Genomic DNA, 14515 nt, shown 5'->3' with positions numbered 1-14515 from the left:
AGAGCACTTATGCCTCGAGGTCTGCCAAGGCCAATAACAAGAATGTTTTCATTAGTCTCGGTCCAGTCTCCGCCTAATATCGAGAGTAAATATTTATTCGATCTTCTGATGAAGATGAAAGTTTGTACTCAGGCGCCTCACTTGGGCGCATAGAATTGTGTTGCCGCATTAAAAAGCATAGAACAAACTCCTGGTCTCTCTCTCTCTCTCTCTCTCTCTCTCTCACACACACACACACACACACACACACACACACACACACACACACACACACACACACACACACACACACACACACACACACACACACACACACACATAAGAATTAGAGGAGAGGAAAAAACTTGGTGCACTTAGGCTGTTCTAAAGACTCCCGAAAGTCAATCTGAATCACAGAGACGGAATATCAAAATTGAAAGTTGGAGTATTGCGTGAGTAAGCAAAGAATCAATTTGAATTAATGAATAACTGTTTCCAATCAGTAGTCACCAAGGAAGAGGACTCTGAGAGAGACTTATTAAACACCATAAAAGAGGAAGTGTGTGAAATGGATAAACTCTCAAAAAATTGGACGTGAGAACGATCTTGGGGCCAGAAGAGATCTCTAATCGGACAATGAAAGAGTGTAGAGAACAATTAATGGATACATTACACCAACTAATTATATGTTTCATAGAAGAGGGAAAGGTGCCACCGGAATGGAAATCAGCCAATGTAGTACCAATCTTCGAGGGAGGAGGCAAGAAGGAATCACTGAATAACAGACGGGCTTACTTGCCTGCACGATAGACATGGTATAAGAAAAAATATTAAAGATAAAGGGATTAATTACTTGAAGGAGAAATGAATTTAAGTTGACAATTAAACCGGATTCAGAAAAGGAAAGTCACGTGTAACAACCCTGTTAGGTTTTTATTCGAGAGCTGTTGATGTGCTGCATTAAAGATAGGGTTGGGTAGGTAGTATATACCTTGATCTGGAGAATATTTTCGGCAATGTGACGCACGGAAGATTATCACGAAAGTTGGAAAACGCAGGACTTAAAGAGAGCACAATGGAACGGGTAGAACATTTTCCGAATAAGAGAAAAATGCTAACAGAAGTGAAAGATGAAATATATCATTAGAAAGAAGTGACTAGTTGGAAACCATAGGACTCGGCACTAGGATAAGTAATGTTTGTGATGTATATCAGTGACATGGTGAATGGAAAAGGTAGCTACGCGAACTTATTTGTTGATGAAGCCAAGATCACGAGAGGAATAAAAGGCGAAAAAGACTAAATAGAGACAGGATGACCTAAATAGATTTCATGAATGGAGACAAAAGTGGAAAATGATATTCAATACCCCTCAAAAAATAATAAATAAATAAATGAATAAATATATATAATTAAGATAAACAAAAATAAAATAAATAAACAAATAGATAAATGAATAAAAATAGATCATGGAAAACCTTGGAGATTAGCAAAATGAGGCTCAGGTAGTTATGAAATAGATGAAATAATATAAAAAAGGGGGAAGGTTTTAGGAAATTTAATCAAAGATGATCTGTCGCCGATATCATATGGTTAGAGTATTGAGAAAAACATATAAAATGCTAAATAAATAAATGGACTCCCCCGGACTAGAATATTAAGTGTGGTGTGGTCACCGTATGAAAAGAAAAAATATATCAAAATAGAGAGAATACAAATGGCAGCAACCAGAATGATCCCAGGTGTGGTTGATAAGACGTATGAAGAGAAACTGGTAAAACTGGCATTACTCGTACTGAAGGATTAATGAGAGAGGGATGATATGATAGTATTATTTAGAACAAAAAATAAATAAAATAAAAGAAACTGAGAGGATCTCTTAGTAAAAGAAAGAACGACAAGAGGGTATAGCTAAAAATGAAAGAAGATATATTGTTTGGAACATGTTATGAAACACTGCTTTCTACACAGATGCAACAATTTGTGTCATGAATTAGAACAAAAAGATCCGAGTCAACAACATAAATGAATTTAAGGGGAAGCTTAATGAGTGGAAGTACAGAACGGGGACGCCATGTGCAGAGCTCCAATTCCGTACAAACAATTGTGTAAAAAAAAAGAAAAAAATACAGAATGTATATTATCGCACGCGCGTATAAAGGTACGCGAATATGAACATACACACACACACACACACATATATAGATATGTACATATATACATACATACAAATATATATATATATAATATATATACATACATATATATATATACATACACATATATATATACAGGGGTATATATATGCACATATACATATAAATATAGATAGATAGATATACAAAGCCACATTCGCAAGACACAATCAGCCCAGGGTGTATGGATGACCAAATGAATGTTGGCAACCTAGAGTCCCGATGACCTCAATATCGCGGAATGCGAGTGAGTGACAGCGTCGGGAGCGTTTTTCAACCCTCCGGTGTATGATAGGTGGTACTGTAATGCCAGGTATGTGCAGCGAGCAAACCTTGTGTCGTGGTGATATAAGAACTCATACTTTATATAAGACATGCACGCGTAAACATTAGGTATATACGAGTATGTGCAGTGGATATACTGTCCACTGAAGAAAGCCCAAGAGGTCGAGACGTCTGGTTCTGAATAAAACTCTGTATTCTATCTTTAACGCGTCAATACCATCTCACATCCATCCATATATATATATATATATATATATATATGTATAATATAATGTATACATATATTGTATATATATACACACTGTATATATATATATATATATATATGTATATATATATATATATATGATAGTACATTGGTAAGTATACGAACGCGGGAAAGTATTTATACAACACTGAATGGGTCCCAGTGATTAGAGATACATTTTTATCAACCACAATACACTTTAATTCTAAGCCATATAGGCACATGCAGAAATTGTAACGTGGTACGCCCAAGGACTCGAACCTATGCGGCGAGAACGTTACCAGTGCCGAGTGACTTAGACCATACATACTAAACACAGTAGCCCGGACATTGTAAGAGACGTAACATGACGACATGACGTCACAGTGTGACGTATTCGTACAAGGTATACAAAGTCATCTGCGCACATATTTAGTCCGCTGAGTCCTGTCACGTGGGTGGCACAATGGCATCATCCGATATGGTCATGCGTGCCAGGATTGGGTGACGTGGCTTACATAACGCCTGATATGACGTTTTGCAGACCTGATACGTCGTGGTTGATGTTGTCGATTTATCACCAGGGTAGGAGTGAAGAAATCTGCATCGTAAATCATACATTTGTGTCTCACCACTCAGTACATAAAACAAACAAAAAGAATACAGGTTTCTTCGACAACTTGGAAGAGGAAACGAAGAATTTTGCCTCTATAATTCCTGCAGACTCTGAGTGATATTACTACATTTAGTTGTGTCCCGCATTTCACTGCACACTACATGTGGTAGAGGACGTGAACAAATTCAAAATCAGTGTCTTTAAACGGGATTACAGTAAGAGCGACATGACGTCATGTCTCGCTTAATGAATGAGAACATTTCCAATCGAGAATACGCTTTTTATTTATTTTTCACCATCGTCATGTCTGATATTTACTGAATTTCCTCACATCCAACACACCATGTCAAAATGGTTACAACCATCTAAGACGACCATTATACAAGTCAGAAGATCATTAGGTGATGGTAGTATTAGTAGCCGTTACGAAGTAAAGATGATAATGATGCACAAATCAGAGAGGATATATCCCCTTATAGGTAAGAAAAAAGGACATTTAAAAATTGTGTTTTGCTGACATTTTATACTTTTATTAACCCTTCGTTCTAAGGCTAGACGATTTTAGTAAATTTAGATGAAGGTCTACCGTATACGGAGGTAAACAGTGACAGATGATTTGAAAAACGAGAGGCGCCATGAACGTACATAAACCATAGAATAAATCTAATTCCCCCCTTTACATTAAGGACATTCGCCCCCTGTCCTTCTGATGACTGTGTTGTTATTTATCCCCTAACAGGTGCCACAGACGAATGACGATGTGGGAGGAGGCGACTCTGCAAGCCACACGTGTTTGCTTAGGCTCGCTCGAATAAATATGTTTGTATTTGGATCCCGGGCCACGGGCGTGTTTATATTAGAGAGCGTTTACTTTTATTAATGCCCCTGTGCATATTTCTGCGTGTGTGCGTGATATATATAAATCATAAATACACACACACATATGTATATATATATATATATATATATATATATATATATATTTACAGTATATATTTATAAATATATGTATACATATGTATATATATATATATATTTAAGATTATTTCAGACAAATGAGAGAGAATGTGGGTGGGGAAGGGCAAACGAAGATGTGTTAGGAATAGAGTTTAATGTCCTAACGTTGCGACCAACTTGGTCTTCTTCAGAGGACTACAGCATTACAGACGGATCACAATTCTTATATTCGTAGTGAGAGGGAACCCGCCAAGGTATGAGCGTCATGTTTTCCCTTTGGCTAACGATTTAATTATTAGGACACTTGCTACTTTCGAGAGGCATTTAAATCCGTCTCTGTCGTTGTTGTTCTTGTTGGCGGCGATATGTGCAGCTTCCACAGTTTTTCTCATTTTCTTCTCAAATCCCTCGTGTAGAACCAGGGAGTTAGATGTTCTACACGAGGGATTTGAGAAGAAAATGAGAAAAACTGTGGAAGCTGCACATATCGCCGCCAACAAGAACAACAACGACAGAGACGGATTTAAATGCCTCTCGAAAGTAGCAAGTGTCCTAATAATTAAATCGTTAGCCAAAGGGAAAACATGACGCTCATACCTTGGCGGGTTCCCTCTCACTACGAATATAAGAATTGTGATCCGTCTGTAATGCTGTAGTCCTCTGAAGAAGACCAAGTTGGTCGCAACGTTAGGACATTAAACTCTATTCCTAACACATCTTCGTTTGCCCTTCCCCACCCACATTCTCTCTCATATATATATATATATATATATATATATATATATATATATATATATATACATGCATATACATATATGTGCACACACACACACACAAACACACACACACACACACACACACACACATATATATATATATATATATATATACATACATATACATATAAAATACATATATATATAGATACACATATATATAGATATACATATATAGATATACTTATACATATACATATACATATGCATATAAAGATACATATATAATATACATATACATATATATATGAATATACATATACATACATACACATACGCAGATATACACACACAAACACACGCACACACACATGCATACACACATATATACAAACACGCATACACACACATTATATATATATGTATATATATATATATATATATGTGTGTGTGTGTGTATATACATATGTATATATATATGTGTGTGTGTGTATATACATATGTATATATGTATATATATATGTATATATATATATATGTATATATGAATATATATATATATATACATATATATACACATGTATATATATGTATATATATACACACATATATATATATATAATATATATATATATATACATATAAAATACATATATGTAGATACACATATATATAGATATACATATATAGATATACTTATACATATACATATGCATATAAAGATACATATATAATATACATATATATATATATATATATATAAATATACATATACATACATACACATACGCAGATATACACACACACAAACACACGCACACACACATGCATACACACATATATACAAACACACGCATACACACACATTATATATATATATATATATATACATATGTATATATACATATATGTATATATATATATATATATATATATATATATATATATATATATATATGTATATATATTGACTAGATAAACACCATATGAGGACGGAGCCTTTATTTGTTCGACGTTTCGCTTATTACAGCTTTTTCAAGTACAAATTGAGATACAAATGCTTGAGATTAAATCAAACTGCCACTTTTAAGGATATATATATATATATATATATCTACATATACACACACACATATATATATATACAAAGGATTACAAAGGCAAAGCATGCCGACAGGAGACCTTTTGATCCATATCTAGGTCGGATGCAAAAAAAAAAAAAAAAAAAAAAAAAAAAATCATATTAATAATAAATTAAAACTATAACAATGTAAATAACAATTAAAATACATAAATAAATGCATTGGTATAGTTGAATAACAAACAGGTAAATAGTAAATGATAATAAATTGACATATAACTAATAATAAATGAAAATCAGACAGACAAATTATAACAAAACAAAAACAAATAATATAACATAAATTATAATAATTACAGCATCTTACTTAGGTATTTATCTAAATGATTCTTAAAGCTTCGAACTGAACTACATTGCACTACCTGTGCAGGAAGTTTATTCCATTCATTTACTACACGGTTGGCAAAGTTGTTTCTACCTACTTCCAAATTGAATCTATTTCCGGACAGTTTGAGGCCATTGTTTCTCGTCTGATTCTCATTCAATGTGAAAATTTTGTCACTTTTGATGTTGTCAATTCCCTTTAAAATCTTAAAGACCTGTATCAAGTCACCTCTGAGTCTACGCTTTTTTAGGGAAAACAGATTCATGTGCTTAAGTCGATTTTCGTATGACTTATTTTTGATATTTGGAATCAGTTTTGTGGCTCGCCGTTGTACTTTTTCCAGTCTGTCAATGTCTTTAATGAGATTCGGTGACCATACGGAAACAGCATATTCCAAATGTGGACGAACTAACGATTTATATAGCTTATTAATGAGTGATGGACTTTTGAAATCAAAAGATCGCGCAATCAATCCCAGAATCTTATTTGCTTTCTCAGAGGCTGAAATACACTGCTTGGATGATTTGAGGTCGTTACTGATAATAACGCCGAGATCTTTTTCACTATCCACTTTTGTTAACGAATTTCCAAATAACTTGTAATCGTACTTGCTGTTATTTTTACCTATGTGCATTACCTTGCATTTACTTGTGTTAAATTTCATTAGCCACTTTTCAGACCATTGCTGTAATTTATCTAAATCTTCTTGAATATCTAATTGGTTTGAGTGATCATTTGCCACTCCGCACAGTTTTGTATCATCAGCAAATTTGGAAACAGTAGATTTTAGTCCATGGTCTATATCATTTATATATACTATGAATAGAAGTGGCCCAAGAACGGAACCCTGAGGAACTCCACTTGCAACACTTTTCCATCCAGAAGTTTTTCCATTTAAAACAACTCTCTGTTTTCGACCTTTCAACCAATTACTAGTCCAACCTAATAGGCTACCACTTATTCCATGCAAAGCTAATTTAGTAAGTAGTCTTTCGTGTGGGACGGTATCAAAAGCTTTTGCAAAGTCTAGATATATTAAATCTATATTGTTTCTTTTGTCATAATTCGAGACAACTGTGTTGTAGAATTCGAGTAAGTTAGTCACGCAAGAACGTTTCCGTCTGAAACCATGTTGGCTATCATTTATCAAATGTTTACTTTCTAAATGATATTCGATAGCATCTCTGATGATAGTTTCCATTATTTTTCCTACGATCGAAGTCAAACTAATAGGCCTATAGTTATTTGGTTTCTTTTTGTCACCTTTTTTGAATATGGGAGTAACGTTAGCTAGCTTCCATTCTCTTGGGACATCTCCGGATATGATGGATTTCTTGAAAATAATTTCTAATGGAACAACAATCTCATTTTTCATTTCCTTTAAGATTCTTGGATGCCAACCGTCAGGCCCTGGTGTTTTATTAACTTTGAGTTTGTCTATGCACCTTTTAATTGTTTCTTTTGTTATATTTACCGTAGTGAGTAAGTTTACCCCAGACTTTTCACAGGTTTCAGTTTGGAATTCACTTTGAGGTGTTTCGTTTACGAATACCGAGCTAAAATAATTGTTTAAGAGATTACACATTCCTTCATTTGAATATTCAAGTTGACCGTCAGCAGATAATAGTGGACCAATGTGATTCCTAACAACCTTTCTATCTCTAATGTAACTATAGAATTCTTTGGGATTCTCTTTGGATTTCTCAGCGATGTTCATTTCGTATTGTCGTTTTCTTTTTCTTATTGTCTTTTTTAAATCTCTCTGTATTGATACATAACTTTCATAGTCATTAGATGCACCCGAGCACTTATATTTCTTATAAGCCTGTCTCTTTTTAGCAATACTTTTTTCAGTTTCTTTGTCGAGCCACTTTGGGCGAGCCTGATTTGGGGGACGTCTGTCCTTAAAAGGAATGTAAGTTTGAATCATCTTAGTGAGCGTATTTTGAAATATTTCCCACATCTGATCTACAGGCCTTTCGTTTAATTTTGCCTCCCAATCTGTATATACATACATACATACATACATACATATGTATATATATATATACATATATATATGTGTGTTTGTTTGTGTGTGTGTGTGTGTGTGTGTGTGTGTGTGTGTGTGTGTGTGTGTGTGTGTGTGTGTGTGTGTGTGTGCGTGTGTGTGTGTGTGCGTTTATGTGTGTGTGTGACATAGAGTTCCGAATTTAATTGTGAGATTTATCGTTCTCATTTGTTTCCACAGTAAATGACTACCATTTTAATGAACGTTCTATTTCTCGATGACACGAATATAATCATTACCATGTTTTCATTAAGTGTTTAATCCATGTGCGTGTTTATATGGCGACCCATCTTATAAAACTAATAATAATGGGAGCCACGTGCCCGTCGTAAATTAATTGAGATGGAAATATGAACCATAAAATTCAGACATATGTCTGTTGCGGTTAGCGTGTAAGCTTTATTAACTTCTTCCGTTCTGAGAAGTACTCATTTATTTAATACTAGTTGACGTCAAGACAGTTATTTTCAGTCGTATGAGAGGCTTAAACCTCAATTCAGTTTATCCTTTCGTCGGCGAATCGTACTTGTTACGACCGACATGACGTCATCATTTGATTGTACCTTGCAACCTTCGTCCATTCTTTATATTTAAGTACGAGCAGGTTGTCAGCTGTAATTGCGCGGAGGATATAAATCAAATAACTAAGGATATTATCTGTTGGAATTTTAGCATACCGTATATTACTAAATTGATGCACCCATCTGCAGCGTTTTCCCTTGGCAGAATAGAACTACTCGAACGCAGCCAAAACAAACACAAAACTTGAGTATGTACGCTTTAGAATAAACGCTCAAAGGGTAGACTGTGAATAGAGTATATGATTGTGTATCGTTGTGGATAAGACTTATTATTATATGACGTACAGCCCTCTCCCGTTTTCCATTGAGATCTTATAATTGTTTTCCAACATCTGCAGGACTTCCGCCCTGAAGTTCTTGACCCGTAAAGAGCGCATGCGCAGACAACACTTCCGCTTGTCAGAGCAGGAAAGAAGAACTTCACGTTTTTGGTCACATTTGCGTCATTCTCCTCTTTTGCGGCCACCTTCGACCAACGACTCTGATGAAACTGCATCATCCGTGCCAACACGTTAAACGAAACGTACCGTTTTCTTTCATTTCAGGATTTCTGGTCTCCTTCAGATAAAGGAGGGGACCGTTTAGCCAAAGGTTGAATTGATATAAAGATGAGAATTTTTTTTTTTTAACCTTTTCGCTCTAGAGGGCTTTTCCATCAGGTTGATAAGATAAATTGGAGGTAGAAAAGTATAGAAAAAAAAAAACAAGTAAACACTGAAAAAGGTAAATTTATTTCAATCTCTCCTGTCTTCTTTCAGCTAAATTCCTGAAGTAGAGCACAGTCAGGCACAACGTGGTTTCTTTAAGCCCCTCCCTACTGAGATGGCATCACAGAGATGACTAGCATAGCCCAACAACAGACAGCATAAAACGAAATATGTCACCCGGCATTGAATAAAATCATCTGCCGCAAGCCAGAATACAAAGGAAAGTGATCAAGACGGACTACAACCCTGTCGGTGTCGGGTACGTGCCACGGAGATGAATGAAATCGTGACACACAGTAAGGAAGCTGGTATCACCCCTCCCCCGCACACACACACACACACACACACACACGCACGCACACACACACACACACACACACACACACACACACACACACACACACACACACACACACACACACACACACTACCCCATCAACGCTTAGAGATCCTCTCAGATAAAAAAAAACCTGCCTATTGTTAACCAGAATTAAATATTTAAAGAGTAAACTTTGGGAGTGGATGACAGGGTGTTTTGTTCGTATGTGCGCGTTTGTGACTTCGACAATACATCCAAACCTCATCAATTTTTTTATAAGTCTGAGACAGTGCTACAGTCAAAAGACTTCGCAATTGCAAAAGGGGCCTATTGTTATCATTAGATTTGTTTTCTGTTCTTTAGTTGTCACGTTCCTCTTATTACGTGTTTAAACGCGAAATCAAATATCAAAAGGAAGACCTCTTACCATCCCAAGCCAGAGACTTTAGTGAAAACCCTGTGAACTATAGTCACATTTACGATCGCAGACTAATCTCCAACTGAATAACACTGACCACATAATTCTTACTATACCTCCTCCCAACAACCATTCTTGAATAACGTTGCCACATTTATGAGTTCACCCCTTCGCCATGATGTTGTCTCTCAACAGAGAACCGTTTGATATTGGCGACGAAAAACAAATCCCTTTGCATCGGAATGCAAGCGAGGCCAATGAGAATCTACGGAGTATAAACGATACGTTTCACTGTCAATAGTATGTATGTCATATTTCTCAATCACTTCGTTAGCGAGTGGCTGATGATCATGGCCTGTTTTTTAAACACGTCGAAAATGCACTTACCCGCCCTACATCTGTCGCCGGTGACTGGCAGACTAAATAATGTTGTAAGAAATTGACTGTGTTGCAAATATATACATAAATTTACGACTGCAATGCAATGACGCTATTCAAGCATGATCTGGCCAATAAGTCAATGGAAAACTATGCAAGTGTATTTCGCCAAGTTAAATTGAAAAAATAACTAATTATAGGTTACTATTTCCACTCATAATGAATTCTTTGTAGTCAGAAACTGCATCTAAGGACATGAAAATTATTATGATACACTTGTACGAGATTATTACATTAAAGAAGATGAAAACCGTTGTTGTACTCGCATTCATGATAACCAGCATAGATCTACTGCAGTATTAACAACAAAAATAATTATGTTTATTGCACACAATATCTTGATCGTTTTGTCAGTACCAACAATCATGCTTGTATAATTAACATTCATCAAATAATGATACAATTTGTGGCAGTGATGAAATATATGATAATTTTTAACAGAAATAGTAACTATAACAGTTATATAATATGACAAGGGTATAATGAGAAGAGACGAGAAAGGTAACAACAAAATGGATAATGTTTATGATAACAGTGATCAATTAAACCGAAATATTATGCCTTTACGAAAAAAATACGAAATAGAAATGACATGTGCCGTTACAAAATGAATGACATAATTGATTACAGAAACAACAATTGCACTACCACGTATAAGGAAACATCACATTAGTGAAATTTCCTGTATTTTTTGTGTTTGATCTTTCCTTTAATTTTTTAAACCAGGATGTATCATTTTCGTTTATCATACATTTGTGTCTTTATTCTCCGTTTCAACATCCACAGGCATATCTAAACATGGACATTTCCCTCAGTGAAATTTTCACTGTTTTGCCTCAATGTGAAAACCTCCTCTACACATTTCATGCTCTTCCTGAAGCCCCTATAACTTTTAATCTCTTCTCCGGTTTTTTTTTTCCTTTACTGAAAGAATATTCCATGAATCTTCCCCGGGAACAATCAAGCTTATTCCTCCATAATTCTTGCATTTGCACATACTTCCTTCGCGTATTCATTTTGGTTTTCACTCAAACTAATTTTGTTCCCTGCAACGTGTGTTTGTGTGATCGTCACTTTTTTTTTCTTATTCTTTCAGATTTCGCTTATAACCCCTTCTGTATGGAGACGCCTTTCACAGTGCCACACGACTTTCTTCGGTTAAGGGAGTGTTTTGTTCACCGTGATGAAGAGGTTAAAACTTCCCCCAATTAATCCCTTTAACAAACCAAATTTGCAACTTAAATCCTTTGCATGTACGAAAGGGTTTCCACATTTGAACAAAATAGCTTGACAACGCCTGAAATAAAGTTTTGTTAAAAGTCACACTAAATGGATTATATTAACTCTATTTCGTAGTAATTCAACCTCCATTCTAAACCTCCAGTATACAGAGATTGCACACGTACTGTCTCTGAATTATTTGGATCACTTTATGATGAACGTCTTCGGTTTAGTTTGTTCGCATGACACCTGTTCTCATGCAACATAAATAATTCTCCACATCCTAAATTGCTCCACATAAATTTGGATTTCTGATAGGACAGTAATGGTAACATTTTGTTTCTAATTTCAATGAACCAGAAGTTCTTTGATGGGAAATAGTTTAAGAAAGATCATTACAAACATCCAAATACGAAATGAGATAACACGCGTTTGAAACGCCACAGTTGAATGAAATAGTTCACACAAAGCTTACCCTTGCCACCCTTTGGTGGCATCGTCCCTTGGACCCTGAAGTGGTCGGTAGACACAGGTTTACGAGTTTCGGGACCACTTTCGCCCAACGTTTGCAGGGGGACGCGCGAGGGTATATATAGCCTCGCACGCTCTCACCTGCCAAGCGTCGCAACATTTTCACTATCAAAGCTATCTACCTCTCCAAAGACTCTGAAATATTCCTCATACGTTTTCTATCAGATGTAACCTGTGTAAACAGGTTAGAAAGATAAATTGGTTTCTTTATGACGTAAAATCTTTATGGTATTTAGGTAATATCCATGATATGTCTTGAACGTTGATTATTCTGGTCATCCAAGTTTTATATACAAGGGAAGAGAAATTCCAACAGAAATTCTACTTCTAGTGTAATTTGAAAAGTTATTCTATGGGTGGTTTTGGTGTTATTACATTATATGGTTTCGATGGCACAGTGCCAAATTTGTAGGCCTACAAGTAGAAAAAAAGGTCCGATCTTTTATTCAGAGTTGCATTGTGGGTAATTTGTTTGTCGATTTAGCGCTAGGAAAAGTAACACATCGAATAGATCTCATGAATAGTTTGACTGAGGTTGAAAGTTGTTATCTTATTAGTGCAATTTATGTGTGTATATATAAATATATATATAAATATATATATATATATATATATATTTTTTTTTAAGGGGGTCGATAAGGAAAATGGCTCAAGGGGACAAATACTTTTGTCACCCCCAAAGACTTTTACGTTTTCTTTGAAATAGATAAGAGTTCAAGAATTCTTTGCAAATTCAATAGTAAATCATAAGTTCGGTTGTTTTTCAACAGCTAAAGCAATGAAGCATATTTCAGTAGAAACACGTCATTCAATTTCCAATCATTAATACCACTGAGATTATGACATAATTTGCAAAAAACTAATTAAAGTTATATCAACCAATCTCCCTAACACATTTTTTTCGTGATATTTAGGTCGTCTGTAAATATGTTTACAAGATATTCAAACATATTTGCGAGTGACAAAGATCATGAATAGGTTATTGCAGAAACTAAAATATCAAATATACCTAGAAGCAAGGATGGAAAAATTAACCCGTGACAGAAATTAAAATTCAACCCATTGGACATGAACAACAGTTCAAAAAGACCACCATAGAATTATTCTGTTAGAATTGAGTCGGTTACAAAGGCAAAAGAAGAGAAAGAGCAAATAGCGTTGATGAGGGACATCCTGCCACTAGGATTGCTAAAGAATCTATAGATGATCATTCATTACATGGATGATGAAAAAATATACACTAATATGTCCATGTCTGGGATATGCAACAAAGCAAGACCGAAAGAATACAACGACCATCAAGCAAAATGATTCTCACTCATGCAAGTAAATTGTACAATGAGAGGCTGGAGGCCTGGATCTGCCATAGTTGAAGTATCGAAAAGAGAGAGAGAGAGAGAGAGAGAGAGAGAGAGAGAGAGAGAGAGAGAGAGAGAGAGAGAGAGAGAGAGAGAGAGAGAGAGAGAGAGAGAGAGAGAGAGAGAGAGAGAGAAATAGAGACAGAGGGAGAGAGAGGGGGGAGAGAGACAGACAGACAGACAGAGACAAAGAGAGGAGAGAGAGAGAGAGAGAGAGAGAGAGAGAGAGAGAGAGAGAGAGAGAGAGAGAGAGAGAGAGAGAGAGAGAGAGAGAGAGAGAGAGAGAGAGAGAGAGAGAGGACATGATTGTGATATTGAAGTCAATAAAGGAGACAGATAAATTTAACATAAAATCACTTTACTTTGGACAGAAGACGATCACGAGGTTATGAACATGTTAAAAGAATCCCACGTTTGAAAGATATGAAACCATTCAGTTTTGCACACATATG

The 14515-nt window shown here is 35.5% G+C and overlaps 1 long non-coding RNA gene across 1 annotated transcript in view; it reads right to left on the bottom strand.

The window, feature by feature from the left end:
* Positions 1-12740, bottom strand: part of LOC143025275 (uncharacterized) — a 42261-nt gene extending 29521 nt beyond the window's left edge. Inside the window, exon 1 of the long non-coding RNA XR_012966379.1 lies at positions 12650-12740. This is a non-coding gene — a long non-coding RNA (uncharacterized LOC143025275). The remainder of the gene's footprint in view (positions 1-12649) is intronic.
* Positions 12741-14515: the final 1775 nt, after the last annotated feature.

This window comes from Oratosquilla oratoria, chromosome 5 (genome assembly GCF_046742065.1).
Source record: "Oratosquilla oratoria isolate Oo_2021 chromosome 5, ASM4674206v1, whole genome shotgun sequence".
Lineage (NCBI taxonomy): Eukaryota > Metazoa > Arthropoda > Malacostraca > Stomatopoda > Squillidae > Oratosquilla > Oratosquilla oratoria.
This window is presented reverse-complemented; position numbering and strand designations above follow the sequence as displayed.